General features: G+C 37.1%; 1 protein-coding gene and 1 long non-coding RNA gene across 6 annotated transcripts in view; one reads left to right on the top strand and one right to left on the bottom strand.

The window, feature by feature from the left end:
* SLC10A7 (solute carrier family 10 member 7) overlaps positions 1-25,367 on the bottom strand; it is a 258,926-nt gene that overhangs the window by 121,807 nt on the left and 111,752 nt on the right. The gene's annotated exons all lie outside the window — the stretch shown is intronic.
* On the top strand, positions 563-14,187 carry LOC123591745. Its single transcript, XR_006709484.1, has 3 exons — positions 563-1,928; positions 12,540-12,592; positions 13,919-14,187. It is a non-coding gene; the product is annotated as an uncharacterized LOC123591745 (long non-coding RNA).

The following is a 25,367-nucleotide window of genomic DNA, read 5'->3' as shown; positions in this document are numbered from 1 at the left end:
CAGCACTTGCTGCCTCACCTTGCACTTTGATGTCATGGAGATGGCTTCTTTCCTCAAACCTCACGAACCAACCTCTGCTAGCTTCACACTTTTCTTCTGTAGCTTCCTCACCTCTCTCTCAGCCTTTACAGAATTGAGGAGAATTAGGGACTTCCTCTAAACTAGGCTTTGGCTTAAGGGAATGTGGTGGCCGGTTTGATCTTCTATCCAGAGCATTCAAACTTTCTCCCCATCAGCAATGAGGTTGTTTCACTTTCTTATCATTCATGTAGTCACTGGAGTAGCGCTTTTCATCTCCTTCAAGAACTTTTCCTTTGCACTCACAACTTGGCTAACTGGCAAAAGAGGCCTAATTTATTGGCCTATCTTGACTTTCAACATGCCTTCCTCACTAAGTTTAATCATTTCTACCTTTTGATTTTTAAAAATTTTTAAATATTTATTTATTTTTTAGAGAGAGACAGAGCACAAGCAGGGGAGGGGCAGAGAGAGAGGGAGCCACAGAATCCGAAGCAGGTTCTAGGCAATGAGCTGTTAAGCACAGAGCCCAACGTAGGGCTCGAACCCATGAGCCACGAGATCATGACCTGAGCGCAATTCAGAGGCTGAACCGACTGAGCCACCCAGGCACCCCCTCTAGCTTTTGATTTGAAGTGAGAGATGTGTGACTCTTCCTTTTAATTGAACACTTATAGGCCATTATAGCATTATTAATTGGTCTAACCTGAATATTGTCGTGTCTCAGAGGACAGGGAGGCCCAAGGAGAGCAGAGAGATGGGGGAATGGCCAGTCAGTGGCACAGTCAGAACGCACACAACATTTATCAGTTAAGTCCACCACCTTACATGGGTGCAGTTCATGGCACCTGAATACAATCACCATAGTTATATCAAAGATCACTAATCATAGATCACTGTAACAAATACAATAACAACGAAAAAGGCTGAAATATTGTGAGAATTACTAAAATGCAACACAGAGACACAAAGTGAGCAAATGCTGTTGCAAGAATGGCGCAATAGAATGCCCATCGCAGGGCTGTCACACACCTTCACTTTGCAAAAAACACAGTATCTGTGAAGTGTAATAGGTGAAGCACAATAAAATGAGTCAGACCTTTGTATTAATTAGCATTGGGAGGAGGCAAAGAGGAGGATTAAATATCATAAATGTTGGTGAAGCTTTCCTTGCCACCTTCTAACCTCCTCCTGGCACCACCTCCCTCTTGCCCAGCTTCCGCAGTTTCTTTCTGTACGCGGGCCTCCAAAACCACTGAATGTTCCCTCCGTCTCTTTCTCTGCTCTGCTCTGCTCTGCTCCATCATCACATAAGTGAGCATTTTTTTATTGCTTCAGCGACCACTTCAGAGTGTGCTTACAGTCATGAATTCAGAGGATAATGGGAGGCAACTAGACAAGATTAATTGGTTCAAGCTGATTCTAGGAGACTGAGTATTTCTCTAATAATAGTAAATACTTCACATAATGATCATTTTGATGCAAGTATTGCGCCAAGTGCTTTGTATAAAACAATCAACTATTTCTCTCAGCTGCCTATAAGATCAGTTCCATTATTGTCCCCTCTTTTGGTCAAGAAACCTGAGGCTAAGAACGGCTAACAACGGACTGCCACTGTCACTGAGATTCAATCTCAGTTTAGCTTCGGAATCTGTGCTCTTTATGAATAATGATGATGATACTAATGACATCAGCAAAGTCAGAATGCTAACAGTTAGGAGCACTTATCAGGGGCCAGGCATGTTCTAAGTACTCTATAGATATTCCTTCACTTACTTAAGAAACAACACTAGACTAGAAGCCAAAAAGACCAGGATTCTACTCCAAATCCTGGTACTGATTAACTGCAAAACTTGGAGGAAGTCACTTCTACCAATCTGGATCTCAATTTCCACAGATATACATTGAAGGTATTGTACCAGACGATCCCTCAAGTCTAACATATTTATAGTCTTCCCACTCAGAATAAGCCAACGGAAGAGGCCCTTGAGATGAACACAGGGGTACTAGAATAAAAGTATATTCTTGCTGTCAAAAACTATATATACTAAGTCAAACAATATCAGTGATTGGGAACAGTAAAGATTTCACATGGCATTCAAAACTGTTTGGTGGATCAACACAGAATACAAAATAAAATTTGGTAATTACAATGGGCTGAATTATGCACCCCCACCCCAAATTCATACACTGAAGTGCTAACTCACACCGTGACAGTGTGTGGTGATAGGGCCTTTTGGACCTAATGAAGGTTAAATGAGGTCATAAGGGTAGGGCTCTAAACAATAGGGCTGGTGTCTTATAAGAAGAGGAAGAGACACCAGAGATTTCAATATCTCTCTCTCCACCATGTGAGAACACAGCAAGAAGATGGTCCTACAAAGGCCAGAAATAGTTACTTTGCCAGGAACTGAATTGGCCCGAACCTTGATCTTGGACTTCTTAGCCACGGCAAGAAATAAATTTCTGTTGTTTAAGCCACCTAGTCTATGGTATTTTGTTAATGGCAGCCCAAACAAAGACAGTAATTAAAGGGAAAAAAAAATAAATCCTAGATTAGAAAAAATCCTAGCTCTAAAGGAAAACACTGCTAAATTTAATTGCACATTGAAAAAAAAAAACTTTATATGACAAAAACAATTATACAATCAAAAGGTAAATAACTGGGAAAATATTTGCAAAATATTTGCAAAATGTAACAGAAATAGATTATTACTATATGAATAACATATAAAATCAATGTAAAAGAGTAATGGGAATTTTAGTAAAAAGATAACGTATTCATACCCTTAGTGCCTTGTCCAGTTCCTTGAGAGAGATAGCTAATGATTAATTGAACCAAATACATAAATTAACGTAATTTTAGTTTTATTCGCTTTTTTTAAAGCATACAACTTACATAAATATAGGGGTTTAGAAAACAATAGGTTGATTTTTTAGAATTATTATAGAATTTTATAGAAATATAAAATCAGAATATTATATTAAAAACAAAAAAGGTATGTAAAAGCCAGTGAACATTTTAAAAATTACTCAACCTCACCTGTAATTGACAATAAATAAGAAATGCTACAATAAATACTTGATACATATATATCTAAGTAAGATTATATTTCTCTTAATAAATTTATAAGTTGGTAATGTCTAATGTTGGTGAGGAAGAAAAAACGGTAGAGCCTTTTAAGAGGAAAGTTATTTATCAAAATTAAAAATATAAATACTTACGGCGCAGCTGTTCTACTTCTAGGAACCGATGCTACCAATATGCTCCCAAAACAAACATCAAGATAAATAAACACTAATGTTCGTGACTACTTATTTATAACAGTAAAAAACTAAATACAACCTTATAGGCTCATTTATGGAGGATGAATTCAATCCTTTTGCTATATCTTGTCAATAGACTCTTAAGCAGATGTTAACATAGAATAAAGGAAGATTGCACTGAGTTAAAGAAAAAAAAGCAAGGTGCAGACTTTTATATGACATATTACTATTGGTGTGAATTTTTAAAAGCATACATGTACGCATGGGCATACACACACACACACACACACACACACACACACACACACACACTATACTGGTATCATCATATTTTTCTGGTAGCAAACATGAGAAAGTTAGCAATGGCTTTCCATAAGGAGATATGGGAGGGGGATACTTTCATTTACTGTTTTGTTTTTGTGTGTGTGCCCATAATATATATTTATGAATATAATTCTGAAAAACAGAGCATTTAAAAAGGCTTTAAATTATGGGTCTACCTTCAATTTCTACGACTCAGTGACTCTTCCTTGAAAAGACTGAGTATTCAACAATCAGTATGGCAAACACCTCAATTAAGCCAACATTTCTTCCTTTCCATAGCAAATATAATTTTCTTTAGCAATTTCTCTTTTACAAATAAACCACACTGAGTTTGTCCTAAGCTCTGCTCTTTTCTCCATGTTCTCTTAAATGCAACCAGCTGCCAAACCCAGCTGATACTCTTTCATTCATGCTGTCAGGACCCTAGCTCAGGTATTCATGATCATTTATTAGGCAACAGTAACAGTGGAAGGAGATGTTGTTACTGAGCTCTTCTGTGTGGCAGGCACTTCACATATTCTGCTTTCAAATCACTGCAACAATCACAGAAGGTTAGTGTTAACATCTCTTTTATCTGGATACCCACAATATGATTACACCTAAAAAATGGTGTAATCAGGTGATGAAAAGTAGTGTCTCATTACTTGAAATTAAATTCCTCTTAACACCTAAAAGGCTGAACATATTTTTATTCATTTACTGGCCATTATAGTCTCTTGCAGCATTTCCTGCCATACGTTTTGCCTATTCTTAGGCTAGTGGTTTGTCCTTTGCTTACTGATTTTAGTAGTTTTTCATGTATTTTCATCTCTTTCCCTCAACTTTTTAAAAAATAATTTCAAACCTATATTAAAATTGCCAATAGGATAATGAACATCTATATATTCTTCACCTATATTCATCAGTTACCAATTGCTAACATTTTGCCATCTCGCTTTTAACCCTCCACTCCTAAACTCTCTGTCTCACTGGTGGATTTCACAACATTGTGACACTTCTAAATGCTTTAGCATGGATTCTGTGCCTCTTCATCCTTTCTGCTAGGCTGGCCCTTCATAGATCCTTTCTCTAGCCTAATGAACTCCCACAACTTCCTGTATCATATATTTACTGTTTCTTTTCCTTGGAATGTATTTCTGCCATTTTCCATATATCCAAACCTTATCCATCCTTCAAGGCACAACTCAGATGTCCTTCGATCCATGAACCCTTCCCTTTTTTTTTAAAGTGTAATTTTTTTTGGGGGGGGCGCCTGGGTGGCGCAGTCGGTTAAGCGTCCGACTTCAGCCAGGTCACGATCTCGCGGTCCGTGAGTTCGAGCCCCGCGTCGGGCTCTGGGCTGATGGCTCAGAGCCTGGAGCCTGTTTCCGATTCTGTGTCTCCCTCTCTCTCTGCCCCTTCCCCGTTCGTGCTCTGTCTCTCTCTGTCCCAAAAATAAATAAACGTTGAAAAAAAAAATTTAAAAAAATAAATAAATAAATAAAGTGTAATTTTTTTTAATGTTTATTTATTTTTGAGACAGAGAGAGACAGAGCATGAATGGGGGAGGGTCAGAGAGAGAAGGAGACACAGAATCCGAAGCAGGCTCCAGGCTCTGAGCTGTCAGCACAGAGCCTGACACGGGGCTCGAACTCATGGACCGTGAGATCATGACCTGAGCTGAAGTCAGACGCTTAACCAACTGAGCCACCCAGGCGCCCCAACCCTTCCCTTTTTAATTTTCCTTCTGTTGCCTGTGCCAGTTTTATATCACTTATTTCTTTCTTCTTGGCACCACAGTTATTTGTGCATATGTTTCACATCCCTAATAGTCACAAGCATGTAAGGACAGGAAGTGTGTCCAATAGTAACTTACATTTTCCACAGATCTTAGCAGAGCAACTTACAAATAGGAGACACTCAATAAACATCTGCAAAACCAAACAGCAAAATCACTGAATAAATTTATGTTTGTGAGAAAATCAGAGGGAAATTAAGATTCTATTTCCAACCCTTTCAACAATTCCTTGTGATTTTCTATAAGTCACTTAACTCTAGCAGTGAAAATATGGATTATAAAACAATAGCTCTTTAATTTTTTTCAAGTCCAGGCACTTCATATATGCCATTCACTGTGTCATTTAATCCTCATAACAGCCTTGTGAGGTAGACATTATTACCAAATTACAAGAGGAAATGGAAGTAGAGAGAGATCAAGTAACATGTCTGTGCAGGTGGGGTATTGGTCTATGATTTTTGTCATCCTTATCTTTTTATTGTTTGTATTGCTCCCTTGACCTGTAGTAGGTGTTCAATAAATGTTTGCGAAATGACTTGTTTAAAATTAGGTATAAGTAGATGCCTACTTAGAGATATATGAATTCAATGAGTAATACTATTTAGCCAAAAAAAAAAAAAAAAAAAAAAAAACCAAAACAGATAAATAACTCATACTTGATACCAGATAATTAAAGAAAAGCTAGTATTTTCTGTTATACACAAAAAGTCACAATAATCTTTGGAACTCTATAATAGGTTGATTTAGCTTTTAACTTCTTGATTTATCATGAACAGCAGCGATACTTAGAGAGGTACGTGCTTAAAACATGGAGAATTAAGGGGCTTTTTCTTTGGGGGGGTTCTGGTGAGGAGCTAGGTGACTTTAACTTTTATCATTGTTTTTGTAATTGGCAATTCCACCAAAATCCATCAGATGGGTATCTGTGAGTTCTCTATTAAACATTTTATGTTACCTTGGAAAAAGCGCACATCAAGAGTCCAGTGTCAGGGCCCTTTGTTATCAAACAGGGGATCTGGCTCCCAGCTCTCACAGGTCTGAGACTCACTGGCTCAAATACAACCTTTCTCTCTGAACAGAGCTGTGAGACCTAAAATAACTGGGCTATAATTTCAGTTGTCTTAAAGTCTGACTCCAAAGTAACTGATAGGCTTTGATCTTTAAACAAAAAAAAAGAAAAAAAAAAGTGCATAAGCAATTTTCATCAAATTTTGTTTCCCTGAATTATACATTCTCCCAAACACCACTGTGTTTAGTTTTAAACACATACTCTTAATGAAATCTATTAACTCATTGAAAAACAGTAAGCAGTATCAAGAAACATAGTAGACCAACACTCCCAGAGAGAACTTCAGTCTCTTTGGTCCAGCTTCAGTGTCTCCACGGCCAAAGTCAGAGGATCAGCTTCTAATATAACATTGGAAGAAAAGAATATAATATGACTGTTACATAGATATACAGATATGAACTCCAAATTGGAATTAGGAGGCCTGATAGGCTGACCTCCTGGCTATGAGACACTGAGCACATCACTTACCCAGCCTCTATGAGCCTCAGAGTCCTTAGCTATAAAATGTAGATGACCATTTCTCCATGGTCAACTGCTAGGATTTGTGATATAACGGAGATAAAAGCACTCAGCAGTTACCTAGCTTAACAAATGCTCTATAAATGTTAATAAATGCAGCCTATGGGGTCTCAAATCATATTTTTTTAGGGATTATGATAATGAAAAGTGTAATAGTATATGACACCATTAAAGTTTGAGTGTTTGAGCTTTAGTCTTTTAACGGTAAAATTTGTTGAAGACATCCTAGATTCTGCTATTTGAAGGAATATTTTTACTCATATACCTTATCCAGAAAAATCAATCAACAAATATGTGTGTTTATTGAATGAGTAAATGAATACATGGCTAAAAAAAAGGTTTTTGGGTTATAAGCATACCTGCTCACAAAAAACCTTACTGAAACTGACAAAAAGCAATCATAGTGTTTTATGATTCCAATTACTGATAGTATTGCTAATGCTAATAATTACTAAGGACTTCAAGTTTGCTAGGCATCGGGAAGTTGTGGGAAAAGGATACAGAGTACATGAAAGATAGTTATTTAAATTAGAATCCTAGATCTGGGAAGGTTCTCAGCAGCAGAAGTGATGAAAACATGAACCGTTTTCCCTTCTACTTTATCAGATTACTTGTAAGTTATATAAATTTACTGGGTTTAAATGTGCCTGCACTTCAAGTACTTTTTGCTTTTAATTATAACTTTAGAGTTAGCAGACATAAATACGGAAGATTCAAAATGCAAAAATTGAAAGTAAATGGTTGTAAATATACAGAATATAAAAGCAAAGAGGAGCTTTGGGAGAAACTAATGCTCAGAGCAACTTGAAAAGGAAAAAGAAACAAATTAACAAATCTTGACCCATTTTCTTTAAGGAGAGAGATCCTGAAGCTGAAAAGGGGTGCTATCATCCTGCTGGTTAAATGTTGACGTGTTGTATGATTGAAATGTCTAATTGTTTATAAAAATGTAACAAAACATGTCATCTTCACTCATAAGGAAAATTTCTGCTTTACTCATAAAAGGACCATATAAACTCAAGCCCTTAGAATAATAAGTAATTATCTCTATTTTTTATCTTTATTACAATTGTCATATACATATTAATATAAAGTATACCAGAGCTTTTAAGTGTTGGCCCATCAAACTTGAACATGGCAAATGTGTGAAGAGGAAAATAATGTTAGGTACCCATTTGTGACTGTGCAAATCAATGTCTCCAAGAAGAACAGTCTGGACTATGGGTTATTCTTGTTACCAAAAAGAAAAATGGCCTATGTCTGTGTGACCAAGGGAAAAAAAAAAAAAAAAGTGTAAAGTAAAAACACTGCTAAAAGCAAACAGAATTCTTGAACTCTTTGACCTATTCTGAGTTGAGAAATAAAGTATACCTTACGTCCTCAGTTCGTAGTCCACTCAAATATTTGGGGCTATGGAGCTGTGTTCCACTGAGTAGCTGGTCAGTTGTTAGGGACTGAGCCACACAAAAGGCACATGAAGTCGTCTCTTCTAAGAGTCAATGCATCTTCTGTAAGGTCCCCAAACATCCCTAACTCTCATCAGTAATTGTCATTAAAAGCTCTCATTATGTGAAGTAAGTGTAATTATAGCATCTTGCCCTCACAGGGTGCATAGCAGTGAGAAGGCTGGAAGGGTTCATAAATTAGTGCCAATTCACTCTCCCTCTATCTACCGTGCAATCTGCTGTGAGAGAGAAAAACCGTATTTATACACATTAAGGCAAAAGCCCAATGGCCCCTACAAAATTAACCTAAACACTAACTGTGGTTATTTGAGGGACTCCCCATTTCATTATGTGTCTCAGAAATAAAAGAGATAAAGTTTGCTGCCATCAATAACACTGAACATATCTGCTGAATCCCGCAGATTCCAAAACATTAATAATTCAAAATCTTGTGGGAATTTTGTCATGGTGGAGATACGACTTGTCTGCAAACAGAGCTCAGGGGATGCTCAGTATGATCTATTCTTGTATATATGCACAACTGCTGCATTCATCATGACACAGAGGAGAACACAGCATTCGCCTGTATCTCTGCAATTGAAATTTTGGGATGTATATTATAAAGTTGTTATGTATAACACAATAATTCCCAATCTCACATGAAGAGTAATCATCCTGATGTGTCATTATACCTTACAGATTAAAGGGATTGGTAAATATATTTTTTCTCCCTCATCTCTTAAACATTTATGCCATAATTCAAAAAAACATTGAGACTGAATGATCATATTCAGAAAATAAGTTGGGCTCTCTCCTTATTGGGTGACAGAATGTGTGTGTGTGTACATATACATACGTGTGTATATTTATACTGACATATTTGTATATATATGTGTATACACACACACACTCTGTGTTTTTATATTTTTGTATATATGTACATACACATATACACACTCACATATCCATGATCTCCAGATTTACTTAAAAACTAGAAATTGACAATGTCAATTACATCACTGACTGCTGTTCTGAGACCAACACCTAAGAAGATGACACTAGCAAAAATACCCACCAATATTATTCCCCAAAAGGTCCCTTTAGAGACTAGCCAGACCCTTAATTCTTGATAAAAGATTTTGAACTGCTCTCAATACTAAGGCCAGAACAATCTTTCTAAAACTCAAATCTAATCATGTCATTTCCCTGTGGAAATTCTTCCTATTGCCCTTAGAATAAAACCCTAAATCCTCTTTAACAAGGCCCAGGAGACCCTGTGTGATCTAGCTACCCCAGCCTACCTCAGCCTCATCTCAAGCCATTTTCCACTTCATTTTCTGAGCTCCAGGCACAATGGCTTTCTTTCAGTTCTTTGAAAACATCACGGGCAATCCTGCCTCAGGGCCTTTGAACATGGTGTTTTCTCTTATGTAATGTTCTCCATTTAGCAAATTCCTACCATTGTTCAGATCTCAGCTTAAAAGCCAAATGCTCAGAGAAGGCTTCCCCTACCCCTCCAAAGACTAATAGGTAGTAATTACTAAATGTTCCTGTGTAATAGGCATTGCACCCAACTTTTTACATGCATTTTTTTTTTCATTTATTTTCACAACAACCCCATGAAGTTAGTATTACTATCCCTATTTACATATGTGAAGATGGGTCCTAGGAAGATGAATATATGGAAGATCACACAACTTTAAAAAGGTGGAAGAGGAATTCACTGAGATGGTCCCTCGGATACATTCTCTCTTCACATATATACTCTCAGGTAACATCATATAATTAGTTGCTTAATGTTTGCTTCCCACATTAGAACGTAACCTTTATAAATGTTGAAAGTGTATCCACCTCGTTCACTAAGATATTGTGCTGGTGCTGGGAACACAGAGGTCAACAAACATCTGATCCTGTTGAATGAGTAAGTGCATGACACAGAGTCATTTCTAACACAAATAAAAGAAAGGCTAATTAAAAACGCTCACCGTAAGTCATTACCTATCCAATTCAAGGATAGGTGAAGCTGAGATAAGCGTAAATTATTCAGAACTATATGCAGTCCAATGAAGTCATAGTAAATATCATCTGAATGGGAAATGCATGCAGTGTGTTTTTAGGGAAAGGCAACGCTGTGTGCACATCTAACTCTATACTGGAGCCTACCCATAAGACCAATTACTCAGAGCACTTTTTGAAAATGCAGTTCTTTATAGATTTCAGAGTACGCTTGATAGCTCTCAAGTCCAAAGCATAAACACATTTAAAATCACAATGAAAAATGATGGATAATTAAAGTAAAATTGTTTGGGGGCACCTGGGTGGCTCAGTCGGTTAAGTGCCTTGACTCTTGATTTCCGCTCAGGTCATAATCTCATGGGTTTGTGAGAATGAGATCCATGCTATCAACTCAGTGCCTACTTGGAATTCTCTCTCTCCCTTTCTCTCTCTCTCTCTCTCTCTCTCTCTCTCTCTCTCTGCCCCCGTCCCACTTGCACACATGCTCTTTCTCTCTCAAAATAAACTAAAAAAGAAAAAAAAAGGTAAAATTGTTTCAAACACTCATCAATCTCAAGAAATGCAGCTAATCCTTGCATCTAAACAGTATTATTCCATATTATATTGGGAAATCTCATCAGAATTATTGCAAGTTTTCTTGAACCTAATATGTACAACCAATTCCACCAACTCTGGGGACTGATCAAGGTCAGCCCTAGATTTCAAATTTTCAAAATCCATGGTTACATCACGAATAAAAACCTGATTTAAGTATTTATTTCAACATTCTACCTCATTAACTTTTTCATTTACCAGTGCTACAACTGATTAACGAAATAAACAGGTCCTGTTTTATATTCTTCTTTTCTACCTTTCTGTAACAAAGTAGTCAATGAGTATTGACATGGCTAAATATGAGGCAGCTTACCATAAAAATTTTTTTCAATGAGCACAAATATTATACTTTAAATTATAAACTATAAAGGCCAATTATACTAGATAAGCACTGATGAGTACACCAAGACAAAAGTGTATAACTTTATCTTTAGCAATATACCTATTTACAGCCTACAGAGCCCACCATGTACAAATAAAATACCCATGAACAAATGGACAAATGAAAATGTGGAGGACCTGGAGAAGATTCAAAGACATCATCCTTCAAGTCCCTTTTCTTACCCGTAGGATCACATTCCTCCATACTCTTATTCACATGACTACAAAAGAATAATCTACATTTTTCAAAAGCCATGCCTTATTAGATGTACATGAACTTTGTTCAGCTATCAGAAATGTTTAAAGGGAATATTGGTCTCTGATCAACAGTTCTACTTCTTCTATGGAGTCTTACCTGATCAATTTTATCTCCCCCCCCCTCCCTAAATCACTGAGCTCTCACTCCTTGTTACCATGTCACCTGTTCCTCACGTGCATGCTTGTTAAAGCACACAATTTCTACTACCTTGTATTTAAAGCACAGTTTCTACTACCTTATATTTCATATATTTATGTGTTCATATCTCTCTTTTTAAAGTAGAAGCTCATTCAGGGTAGGTTTTTCATGTGATTCAATTTTGCACCCTCCTGTCCTGTCACAGCACTTATCATAATGGATGCGCATAATAGATAGAACAATTCACAAATAAATGAATATGGCTGTCTGTGAGTGATCTGGTGTCAGGTGCTAATATATATTTGATCCCAACAATATTAACATCAGATATGCTCTTTAGTGCTAACATGTAATAACTTAAGTGAAAAACCAGAAATAACTAGTGTATGTGTATTGCACAGCATGAATATCTTACTAAAAGAGGATTTCTACTTTGGTTGTTTAATATTTCAATGTACTTTCTATCCACTGAAGTCCCCCCAACCCTATACTTGTAGATAATTAAATATGTCATTCATTTTTCTTTGCTCAATTTTGACTTTATAGAACTTAACATTCATAAAAATCAGTAAGATATCCTTATAAAAGTAAGCCACTTTCGCCCTTGAATTCAAGACACTGATCATTCTTCTTTTTGCTACACATCATGGATTGTTTGCATTATAGGTCAACCTACAGAGTTTTTTCTCTCCACATACTTCCAATATTAATTATTCCTTCTCTCTGGCCCAGAGCTACTAGCCAACATGTTGCATAATCCAGTCTATCTGAAGAGAACCGATAAGGTAACTAAACTCTGATATCATTTGATATTTTGTTCCCCACCTTAATCACCCTTATTAGTCTAATTTCTTGGCCACAAAGAGAAATCATGATATTAACTTTTAAATGAGGCGATAAGTAATTAAGCCAAAGTAACTCAAAGGGTTTAGAATATTCAAAGAAACAAAGATACTGATAGAAACACCCATATCAATGGAACAAGCATATTTAAATAAAAATTTTCCCTCCAATGATGGACATTTTACCAAAAATAAAATACATTATTTCATGCATTATGTTTTGAAAGTCAAAAGCTCATGAAAGTAGAAAAGGTTGATAGTTTCAGATTACATTACTCTAAATAAAGAAGGAATTGTTGCTGACATCATCTTAAATATATTGCATATTGACATGTTTTTAAAGGAATTATAGTTGTGTGGCACAAGTCAAAATCAAATTTAGTTCAATCAGCTGCAGCATATTTTTAAAAAATAAAAACATATTAGGGATACAAATATATGAAAAGGCCTTTATCAACCTTGCTTTTTATATGCCAAATTTTTAAATCCCTACTTATTTGCAAGCAAAAAACATGTACATTGGTGAAACTGTGGGGTTATATATTTATAAAAAGAGTAATTTCACACACACAAAAATTCCTGACCACAGCTTCCTCAAAAGTTCACTGAGAAAAAGGCAGGTAGGGACCTGTTTCTTTAGAATTCAGTACAAAATGTTTAAACCCATACAAGGAAAAGTCACTAAGATTTAAACATAAATAACAAAGGAAAAATGAGAAAAAGAAATAAGAGAATTAAGTCAAACACTCCGTAAACTGAATTCAGACTCTAAGGTTTTACAGGCCATTAATCTAATATCTGCCAAATTAGATTTTCAAATTCCATAATATTTGATTTCTTTTCTAAAACTGGTTTACCCTTAATCCCAGAAGTTTTTCTTTCAAAGATAAACTACAATTCTAAGTGAGATTTCTATTCAACCAGGGGCTCTATTGTTGATTTTTAAGTATTTATGAATCATATTTATGATTTTACCCTCCCTAAACATTACTTTTGACTTTAATAAATTTTAGACTTGTGTAAGAACTAAAAGATGGTTTAATGTGGATTAAATAATATTCATTTAAAAACAGGGCCACTTGTATACTATTTGTCAGCTAAAATAATGTCAGAAAAGTTTTTAGACAACTGGGAATTGCTTCCAAGTCAACAACTACAAAGCAACACTGAAGCCATCTAGGAATTTCAGTGTAAGATAGATCTCCTTTTGAAATACAACCCTGAAAATATATAAAATTGATCACAGGTAACTTTCCGTCTTTGCTCTAGGATTACAACCTTTAGCTGGAAAACACCATGACTATGTTCCAACCTTTAGTACTAAAGAATCTGCACAGCACAACAGCCTAGGAAATTTAGCTATTGGACAGTTTGATTGCTCCCTCACACCCCGCTTAATAGAGCTTCTCATTAAGTCACAAAAATGAGATCATTCAGCAAAAGTCCTTCAGTATGGCCCGTCCACTCATGCTAAAGTGATGTTGAAACAGAAGTCCGTGGGTTTGAGAGCGAATAAAAGATCTCAGCAGGGCATGGAAGGATGTAGTCCTTGTAGGGTAAGTAGATCTGGGGTAGCATCAAAACAGGAGAGCAGTAGAAACACCTTTAAGAATTCTCTGGAGTATAATTTAACAATACAAAATAAAAGTGGAAACTAAAGATGGAAGAAAACCTGGATAAAGCAATAACTAAAGAAGTTCCTTCTGGGCAGAGACTCTGGGGACCAGAGTTGAAGCACAGTTAGCTCTTCAGGCAGTGCAGATGCGTATAATGTCACAAATGTTCACAGTGTTATTGATAAAGTATTGGTATTTTCTGCAACATCATATAGCAGAACACAATAACTCCTAGGAGCACCCTGAGATTTCTGGAAGTATGTGAGTATGTGCATACATGAGCAAATACCTACAAATGAGTATCTCCTGCTAGACCTTCAATTAAAAAAAAAATTCTATTCTGTACTGGAAAAAAAATAGACAAATCTCTTTATATAAGTCAGCATCCTTGTATTTAATTTGATATATATTTTGACAATGAAACAGCAATTAGGATATAAGGAAGAGCCACGTGAAAAAAGGTTGTCCAACTAGACTAATGCCACTTTGGACAAATCTGCCACCATGACTGTTCTGTGACCTGAAATCTTCTTGAGCACAGCCTCTCCCTGCCCTCCCCCTACTTCTTTCCTTTGGCTTATACCATACCCTTGGGGCATAAAGTCATTGATCTGCCCTGGAGATATGACTATGACATACACCTATTCTTAAAGATTCTTCTCTGGAGTGGTCCCTCAGCATGTATTCCCAGCCTCTAGGGCTATAAAACAGGTCTTAAGGGAGGTGGGGATGTGAAGACCTACTCCTTTTGTGCCCACCCAAGACAGGTTGCTATCCATAAATCCCCTTAATAAACCATTTCTCATCAAGCTGGACTTGTTGGCCTTTTTCTTTGGTCTTATGGCTCCTTTGGCCTTTGGAGGTCATTTTCCATATACCTTCCTTTCATGGAACAAAGGTAATAGTTATATATACTTACACACACACACACACACACACACACACACACACACACGCACGCACAATGAATGTGTGGCATCCATTTATAACTTACATATTTGATTTCTTTCTGTTTAAAGTATAGTAAGAGAAGAAGTACCAAAAAGGTTTTTTATCACAAAAGAAGTCAAAGAAGACAAATTAAGATCAAGAAAACCAGAAACTCCAAAGGAGAATCTATACAAAATTACACTGTAACAATAGTGGAACATTTGTTATAAGAAAAGTAGACAAGCCTTGGACCAGTGATCAGGAAGCCCTTTAATTTGATATAATAAGAAACAGCTTTATGGACCACAGTGTGCTAGAATTACTCTTTTTCAGGAAAGAATCTCTGGGTGATGTCAAAAGACAAGAAGGATGAAATATGGCTTTGTAAAGGCTGTTTAGAGATGGGAACACAGACAAGTCCATCCTGAAGAAAGAGAAAAGACAGAGAAAAAACAGCCAGGCTGGGAAAAGCAAAACCTTGCATGCAAATATGTATCATACACTGCTAACTTATAAGACTCACAAATCCCCAGGCTTTTTGTTCTATCCTGAGTCCTGCCTGGAAAATGGTTTATTTATTCTATAGCTATTTAAACTGGCACAGGCTAGGTGCCAGACACAATATAGATATCAGGGACATTAGAATGAAAAAGACAGGCAAGGTCTCTCCTCTCTTAGAGCTTACACTCCAGTGCAATTGACACACAACAGACAAATTAACAAGATGACTTCTGATAATGATAATGGCTTTGAAGAAATAAAAAAAGTTGATGTGTTAGAAAGTACTGGGGAGGTACTTATGAAAGGCCACCGGGGAGATGCCTTTTCAGCTGACACCTGAGGGACAAGAAAGAGCCAATCCAGTGAAGACCAAAAGAAAGAATGTTCTAGAAAGAGGGATGGCTAGTGCAAAGGCCCTGAGCCGGGGGGAATGGCTTGGTGTGTTTGAGGAGAGACTCTGTGTTGCTGGAGTGTGCTAAGTGTGTGGTATGTATTAGGTGGGGCCAAGGAGGAAGGCAAGGGTAGCTACTAAGACCTTACTGGTTGGGATAAGGAGTCTATAAATTCTCTCTGATGGGCAACAGAAGATACCAGAGGTTTTAAATATTTATTTATTTTTGCAAGAGAGAGAGAGAGAGAGAGAGAGAGAGAGAGAGACAGCACGAGCAGGGGAGGGGCAGAGAGAGAGGGAGACACAGAATCTGAAGCAGATTCCAGGCTCTGAGCTGTCAGCACAGAGCCTGACATGGGGCTTGAACTCACAAACCAGGAGATCACGACCTGAGCCAAAGTCTGATGCTTAACCGACTGAGCCGCCCAGGTGCCCCAGGAGACACCAGAGGTTTTAAAACTAGGGAAGAGTTGGGGCACCTGTGTAGCTCAATCGGTTAAATGTCTGACTCCTGGTTTCGATTCAGAGCATGATCTCATGGTTCATGAGTTCAAGCCCCGCATCGGGCTCTGCACTGACAGTGTGTAGCCGGCTTGGGATTCTCTGTCTCCCTCTCTCTGCCCCTCCCCTGCTTGCTCTCTATCTCTCTCTCTCAAAATAAATAAACATTAAAAAAAATAATAAAAAAAAAACTAGGGAAGAGTTGGGAGAGAGTATGGTGACATAAAATGAGGTTTATATGCTAAAAAAGATTACTTTAGCCGTTATGTGAAGTCAGGATTTTAGAGAGATCAGAGTAGAAGCAGGTGAGACTGATTAGGGAATAATTACAGGGCAAGAGTTGATGGTATCTGGTATTTGGGTAGTAACAGTGAAGATGAAAAGAAGTTGATGAGCTCGAGATATATTTTGGGGTAGATCCAATAGGATTTACTGATAAGTTAGATATGGGGGTGGGGGGAAGAGACAGTGGAGAGAATTCCAGGAACACTCTTAAATTCATTTAATGAGTAGAACCATTTACTGAAATGAGAAAGGCTGAAGAAGCAACCTAAGGACGGGGAAGGAGATCAAGAATCAAGAATATTTTGCATGTGGTAAATCTAATAAATGTCCAAGATTAGACATCAAATAGGCCTTTTCATATGAGTCTGGCATTTAGGGGAAAAGTTAGACCCGAAGATATCAATTTGGTAGCAGTGCATTTTGATGTTACATAAAACCATGGAATTGGCTGAACTTTCCTGAGTTACTGTAGACAGAAAAAAGACCAGGACCCACCACCAAGCACTGAGACCTTCTAATAGTTAGAATTTAAAGCAGAGCAAAGAACCAACACAGGAAACTGAGAAGGAATGGTCAGTAAAGTAGATGGAAATCCGAGGAGAGGGAGATATCATGGAAATGAAGAGCAAAACATGTTTCAAAGAGGGTATACTCTGAAGGTATAGAACATTCTTATGTGTCTTTGAGTAAGACCAGAACAGAGAAACCACCACTGGCTTTGGCTAGATGGAGGTAACTGGTAACCTTGATAAAAACTGAGTTAAGTCCTTCATAGAGTGCCAGGGAGTCTTGATTAGAGTAAATTGAGGAGGGACAGTGCTATAAGGAGTGAAGATTGGGACAGCTGTTTTAAAACTCAGATCTAATATCATTCTCAATGGGGAGAAACTGAGAGCTTTTCCATTATGGTCAGAAATAAGACAGGATGTCCAGTCTCACCACTTTTATTTAATATAGTACTGGAAGTCCTAACCACAGCAAGCAAACAACAAAAAATAAATAAAAGGCATCCATGTTGACAAAGAACCAACATTTTCACTATTTGCAGATAAGATAATACTATATATAGAAAACTCGAAAGACTCCACAAAAAACTGCTAGAACTAATACATAAATTCACTAAAGTCACAGGATACAAAATAACTTACAGAAATCTGTTACATTCTTATACCAATAATTAAGCAAAAGAAAGGCAAATTCAGGTATCAATCCCACTTACAACTGCACCAAAACCAATATGATACATAGGAATAAACCTAACCAAAGAGGTAAAAGACCTGTACTCCTAAAACTGTAAAACACTGAATATGACACAAAGAAATAGAAAGACATGCGAAGCTCATGGATTAGAAGAACAAATATTTTTAAAATGTCTATACTACCCAAAGCAATATACACATTTAATGCAATCCCTATCAAAATACAAACAGCATTTTTCACAGAGCTAGAACAAATAATCCTAAAACTTGTATGGAACCCAAAAAGACCCCAAATAGCCAAAGCAACCTTGAAAAAGAAAAGCAAAGCTAGAGGCATCACAATTACGGACTTCAAGTTATATTACAAAGCTGTAGTGATCAAGACACTTTGATACTGGCACAAAAATAGATCAACGGAACAGAAAACCCAGAAACGAACCCACAACTATATGTTCAATTAATCTTCAACAAAGCAGGAAAGAATGCAATGGAAAAAAGAATGTTTTCTTCAACAAATGGTTTTGGGAAAACTGGACAGCACCATACAAAGAATGAAACTAGACCACTTTCTTACACCATACACACACACCAAAAAAATTCAAAATGGATCAGAGACCTAACTGTGAAACCTGAAACCATAAGAATCCTAGAAGAGAACACAGGCAGTAACCTCTTTGACCTTGGCCATAGCAATTTCTTTCTAGATATGTCTCCTGAGACAAGGGCAACAAAAGCAAAAATAAACTCTTGGGACTACATCAGAATAAAAACCTTCTGCACAGCAAAGGAAACAATCAACAAAACTAAAAGGGGTAGTATCCAAAACCTATAAAGAACATATCAAACTGAACACCCAAAAAACAAATAATCTAATTGTAAGATGTGCAGAAGACATGAATAGACATTTCTCAAAGAAAACATATAGATGGCTAACAGACTTATGAAAAGATACTCAACATCACTTATTATCAAGGAAAATGCAAATCAAAACTACAATGAGATATCACCTCACACCTGTCAGAATGACTAAAATCAACAACACAAGAAACTTGGGGAAGATGTGAAGAATGGGGAACCCTCCTGCACTGCTGGTGGGAATGCAAACTGGTGCAGCCACACTGGAAAAGAGTATGGAGGTTCCTCAAAAAGTTGAAAATAGAACTATCCTATGATACAGCAATTGCATTACTAGGTATCTATCCAAAGAATATAAAAATACTAATTCAAAGGGATACATGCACCCGATGTTTATAGCAACATTATCTACAATAGCCAAATTATGGAAACAGCCCAAGTGCCCATAGACTGATGAATGGATAAAGAAGAGGTGGTATATGTACACACACACACACACACACACACACACACACACACACACAAAGAAACATTACTCAGACACAAAAAAGAATGAAATCTTGCCATTTGCAAGACATTCTTACGTGTGCAACTCAGGCATTTGATAACTGTGTTTTTCACACAAATTCCTAGAAGGGGAACTGACCCACCAAGAACAGGCTGAGCAACACAGTACTTATTGCTGTGGAATCTGGAGTTAGAAATGTGCAAGTTTATATCTTGACTTCATCACTGAATAGCTGCTATCATCCTGGGGGAAAAAATCAAACTCTTTTTAGTTCTGGTTTCCTCATATAATTCAAGAGTAATAACACTTATTGAAAATAAAAAACACAATACATGCTAAGTGTTTAGCACAGCACCAAATCCATGGTTGCTTTGACAGATGCTATTATCTTTTTTTTTTAAGTTCATTTATTTATTTTGAGAGAGAGAGAGTATGTGTGTGTGCGTGCCTGAGTGTGACTGGGGGTAGGGCAGAGAAAGGAGAGAGAGAATCCCAAGCAGGCTCCACACTGTCAGCACAGAGCCCACCATGGGACCCAAACCCACGAATTGCAAGATCACAATCTGAGCTAAAATCAAGAGTCATACACTCAACCAACTGAGCCACCCACGTGCCCCAACAGATGCTATTATTATAGTTATTGTTCTCAGCATTTCCAGTTTAGATCCATATCGTGAGACTACCATCTACAAAGCTCAAATCTATTTATAGACCTATCAACAGTGTGTATTGCAAAGTCTTTCCATTCTCACCAATAAGTCAATCTTGTTAAACTTTACTAATTTCAGAGATGGAAAATGTTTAGTTTTATTTGCACGGATATGATCAACAATATAGTTACATATCTTTTCATAATTTTATTGCTCACCCACAGCTGTTCCTCTGTGAATGGCCAGTTTAAGATCTTGCTCATTTTTCCATTGATATATGTATTTACTTCCTTGTTAGCTGCAAGAGCTGTTTATTTGTTAAAGATGAAGGGGTGCCTGGGTGGCTCGGTCAGTTAAATGTCCGACTCTTGGTTTTGGCTCAGGTCATGAGAATCTCATGGTTTGTGAGTTCAGGCCCCGCGTGGGGCTCTGTGCTGACAGCATGGAGCATGCTTGGGATTCTCTCTCTCCCCGTCTCTGCCCCTCCCCCGTTTGCATGCGAGCATTCTCTCTCACAATAAATGATAAATAAATAAAATACAATAAATAAACTGACAATAATAAACTTTAAAAACTGAATAAAGATAAAAACATCCTTGTCTATATTTTGTTTCTTACTTACAGTGAACTTCAGATATGAAAGCACTTCCTTTATAAAGGATGAATTCACTGTAAGAATAAACTGAAGATGTAGTCTTTACTGATATGTAACTTGGGTTATTACTAGTCTTCTTTCCCAACTTCACATGAAAAAAGCATAGGTATTATCTTTCTAGATCAGGCCCCACCTTGCCCAAACAGTGCAAAATTCTGTTTCTAAAGGATGTCCCAGAACATGATAAAAAATAAGAGCCATGCGTGGCATAATAATACAATTATTCAAGATCTGTTCAGCGTTTACAGCCAGATTTGCTATAATTTAGTTTCTCGCTGTTTCTGAAATAAATTCACCAAAAACTCTTTAAGATGACATTTCTGCCTCTGTTAAGTACCTCTACTTCTTAGTTTTCAAGAGTTCTAAGCATGCCCTTTCCTCTTTCTATTTCCAGATCTACCATCTTGGTCCATGTTCACCTAACCTACGGCATTCATGACTTGATAGATTTCTACTTTACAGGCCAAAGAGTCCTCATCTTTCACTGTGTCCTCATATGTCAATTCCTCTTCTCTCCCTCCTACTCCTCTGATCATTTTATAATGATTTGGTAACCACAATAATGAAATTTACTGAGAAAACTAAATTTTGAGATGCTGCCATAACTAATGGAGTCAGAGAAATGATGAAAAGGGCTTTAATGAGGTTTGAAATATGGTTGGAATATTACAGATAGAAAATCAATTTAGAAAATGCTGTCAGCCTCATCCACAAGGGAAAAATTATTTAAACACACACATCTAAAGGACAGAAATAACTTTGAAGGCAATGAAGAACTGACAATTGTTTTACAATAGAGAAAGCTCATTCTTTCTTTATGTACCTATATCTACCTACCTATCTGTCTATCATCTATCATTATTTTGCTATGATTAAAAACCTAACTTGGTAAATATCTAAATACCATGGGTATTCAAATTCTGCAAAGACTAATAAATAATTAAGCATTTGACAATTGTAAGTAATTTACCCTTAATTTTAAGTAATCTTGGAGGTAGCAATACTGCTTACAAAAACACTGCGTAATTTTGGCCATCCCCTACAATCAATTTTATCTTCCTCAAGAAAAAAACCTAAATTTTATGGACTCAGGCCTGAGGAATATTTTGGAGAAAAGCATACCTTTTCCATAAAGCCATTTATGCTACATACTGCACATATTGTAAAACCTTGTACATCAAAGACAAATTTGTGTTTAAACAGATTATCAGGTTATAGAACAATTAGAAGCCACAATTCTCTTAAAATAACTCTAATGAGACCTGAAAAACTGCTTCAAGTCTGTGTTATTTAAGCATTCGGCATATTCTCTGTTCTTAATCTTTGAAAATTAGATGAAAGCTATGGCCTTTCTCTCTAGAAAAATCCATATACAATTATAGAATACATTTTGAATATAAATTTTCAGAACTGACTAGGATCCCAAGCCTCCAGGCTAAGGACTACTCTAGAGGAAATATTGTTTTTAAGACCATCACCAAATACCTAACATATGAACTACTCTCCCATTTCTACCTTAGGCACTCCATCTATGTATTTTGGAGCATAGAAGAGTTAAAGTTTCACACCTTCATTCCATAAGCTCTTCAACCGTGTTTTGCAGAGCAAAGCCTTGGCAACCGCCGGGAACTCACTGCTGACGCAGCTCCTACCTGCTCTCCGCTCTCTGCTATGGAGAGGAGCATCCTGACCGATTACACTGGAGACTGGAGACCTACTGATGTGCACCCTCAACAGTGTGACACATTAGAAGACAACTACAACCGATGTGCTTGGAGCCTGGTTCCTAGGATTCTTCCTCACAAGCTGACTATGCGACTCTGGTCTCTCACATATAAACCTGATTCACTTAGGTGATGGGCCCTTTCCTGTCCCCCACTTTCCTTTTACCAACTACTGGGATAACCAATGTATGCAGAAGTCAGACTGCAGTGAGGCTGAAAATACGCCTGGAAAAGGAAGTCAACTTTCCAGCTCCAAGCTTCTTTCACAGTATATAATAATCTCACTATTAAAAAGGCGGGGGGGGGGGGGAAGAAACAGTGACTTCTGAGAGTAACAGATTCACATGTATTCAAATCCAAATATAGCATATTCCAAGATCAAACATAATTTTTTGAAGCAAACAACTACTGGGTCAGATTCTATGAGATGCCTATCTAATAGCCATTCCCATCTTCTCATATGCTAATGAAATCATGTAACACTTCTTTCTTTGGGGCAACAATATGTCCAACTAGGATATGACTCATGGCTAGTCCACTAGTCATTTCCAACTAATGTGAGCCTTAAATGCACCATAGATAGTCAAGATATTGACTTCCCCCTAACACTCAGGGCAGATGGGCAGGGCTTGGAGCAGTGAGAGCATTCTCTTCACTCCCAGGATGTATAACAAATGTTACATTTCCTGTGTGTGCCACGAAGGGAAGAACGTCAAGAAGCAAAGGAGAATTCTGTTCCCTTTGATAGATACTCAACCTGTCTCCTTTCCTTACAGCTAGCAGTAACCCTCTGATTGAGTTATAGTCAATGAAATATTCGAGAAAGTCTGCTGAAAGCCATTTGTTTCTGCTTCTCTTACCTATTAAAAGGGCAGAGATGAGAGGAAACCTTTCTAGCAATGCCTTTCCCCTTCCATCATACCTTGAAAAAGGACACGATGCCTGAGGCTACAGCAGCCATCTTGCTACCACAAGACAACAAAGCATGCGAGTAAAAGAGCAACAGCTAAGTAGAGCAGAGCAGAGAGATGGAAAGAGTCTAGAAATTCATTACTTTGTTGAACATCAGAACCAAAATCAGCAATTGTCTACTTCCCATCTTCTTGCTTAAAGTTGACCGATGCATACTAGTGGATGGGAGATTTCAAGTCAATTTTTTTTTTCCTCTGAAGCGTCTCACTTTGTAGGAATTCTCACTTTGTAGGAATATCAGCTTTCTTATCATCTATTAATCCCTTCACCATGTTGAGTCACCACTTTGAGTCTGACTAGGATGATGCCAGGTTTAATGCTATCAATTTCTATTGTCCTCTTCATAGCTCAAAACTTAAGAGTCTCCTAGAAATTTTAGTACATTATGGCAATACTGTGTGTATTTCTGCAGCTAGGTGGAAATTCGCAGGGCCACTATAGATTCTCACATTCAGGGTGTGTCAGTTTGCTTAGGCTGCCAGAACAAAATACCATAGACTAGGTAGCTTAAGCAACAGAAATTGATTTCCTACACACTTGAGGCTGGAAGGCTGATACCAGGGTGCAAGCAGAGTTAGTTAGATGTGCAGAGAGCTGCCTTCTCACTGTAACCTCACTGGCCTTTCCTCTGAGTAAGTGAGCTCCCCTTGTGTCCCCTCTTCTTCTTATGAATACACCAGTCCTACTGGATTAGGGACCAACCCTTGTGGTTTACTTCCTAAAGGCCCTAGCTCCTAATACAGTCCCACTGGAGGTTAGGATTTCAACATATGAATTTGAGGAACGACACAATACGCTCTATAACACAGGCCTTGAGTTATTAAAAATAAATAACAAACCCAAAACCTCTGAACTAAAAAGCTGAGAGCAAACATGTTTTCATACATTCTGAAAGATAATTTAACAACTGTTCCCCAGCATATGGAACACACAGAGAGGAGTATTTTAATGGGTATGTATAGGTAAAGGCTCAGGAATATTTAGGCACTGTCAACCTATCTATAGATAATATAGATAATATGAGCCAAAAACATCAACTAGTATTTCTTCTAAATGAAAAGCACACTCCAAAAAGGCAACTTTGGAAATCTCTTTTAAAGAAATAAGTGCAATAACACGTTTGTTCCCAAGTAGGAAAAAAAAAAGATGGTTTTTAAAAATGGTACATTAACAAAAATGCCATATTTGTCAAACTCAAAGCACTACATGATGTATGATTCAATTTATGCAGTGTTCTGGAAAAGTCAAAATTATGGGTACAGAAAACAGATCAGTAGTTGCCAGGGGCTGGGAGGGTGTGTAGAAGCGATGCCTCCAAAGGGGCACAGGGAAACTGTAGGGGTGATGGAATGTTCTACATCTTGATTATGGTGGTGCTCATATGACCATAAGAATTTGTCAAAACTCATAGAACTATGCACTAAAAAGAATGAATTTTACTATATGTAAAACATACCTTAATTTTTTAATGGGAGAAAAGGGCACATTTGTGGACTGATAAAAAAAAACAAAGGGTTATTCTGTTAATCCACACTCTGGTAACCAATCAAGAACTCTAGAAACAGAGCAATCACTCATATATTATGTAAAATTTTAAGACATAAATGTCTATGGCAGGAATAATCTTGTGTTGTGGGGTACCATTATATGTGTTCAAGACTTTTATAGTGATACAAACTTAATATCTGAATTATATAAAATTATTAGGTTTAATTTACCAGAAAGGGATCACAAAAAGTGATATCCATTACTGTGGAAATAAGCAATTAATCTTAATATTTCATAGCATAATTGTGCTTTCCAATGGGAAGAAGGGCACAAATGATAAATTTGATAATGATAAATTACAGATGATAATAGCTTACTTAACTTTCAAGAACATTTCATGTTTTACAAAGTATCTTATACACACTGTCTCATCTAATTCTCAC

The sequence above is a fragment of the Leopardus geoffroyi genome, chromosome B1, assembly GCF_018350155.1.
Source record: "Leopardus geoffroyi isolate Oge1 chromosome B1, O.geoffroyi_Oge1_pat1.0, whole genome shotgun sequence".
Classification (NCBI taxonomy): domain Eukaryota; kingdom Metazoa; phylum Chordata; class Mammalia; order Carnivora; family Felidae; genus Leopardus; species Leopardus geoffroyi.
The sequence above is the reverse complement of the archived record's forward strand: the minus strand, read 5'-3'. Positions and strand labels throughout refer to the sequence as shown.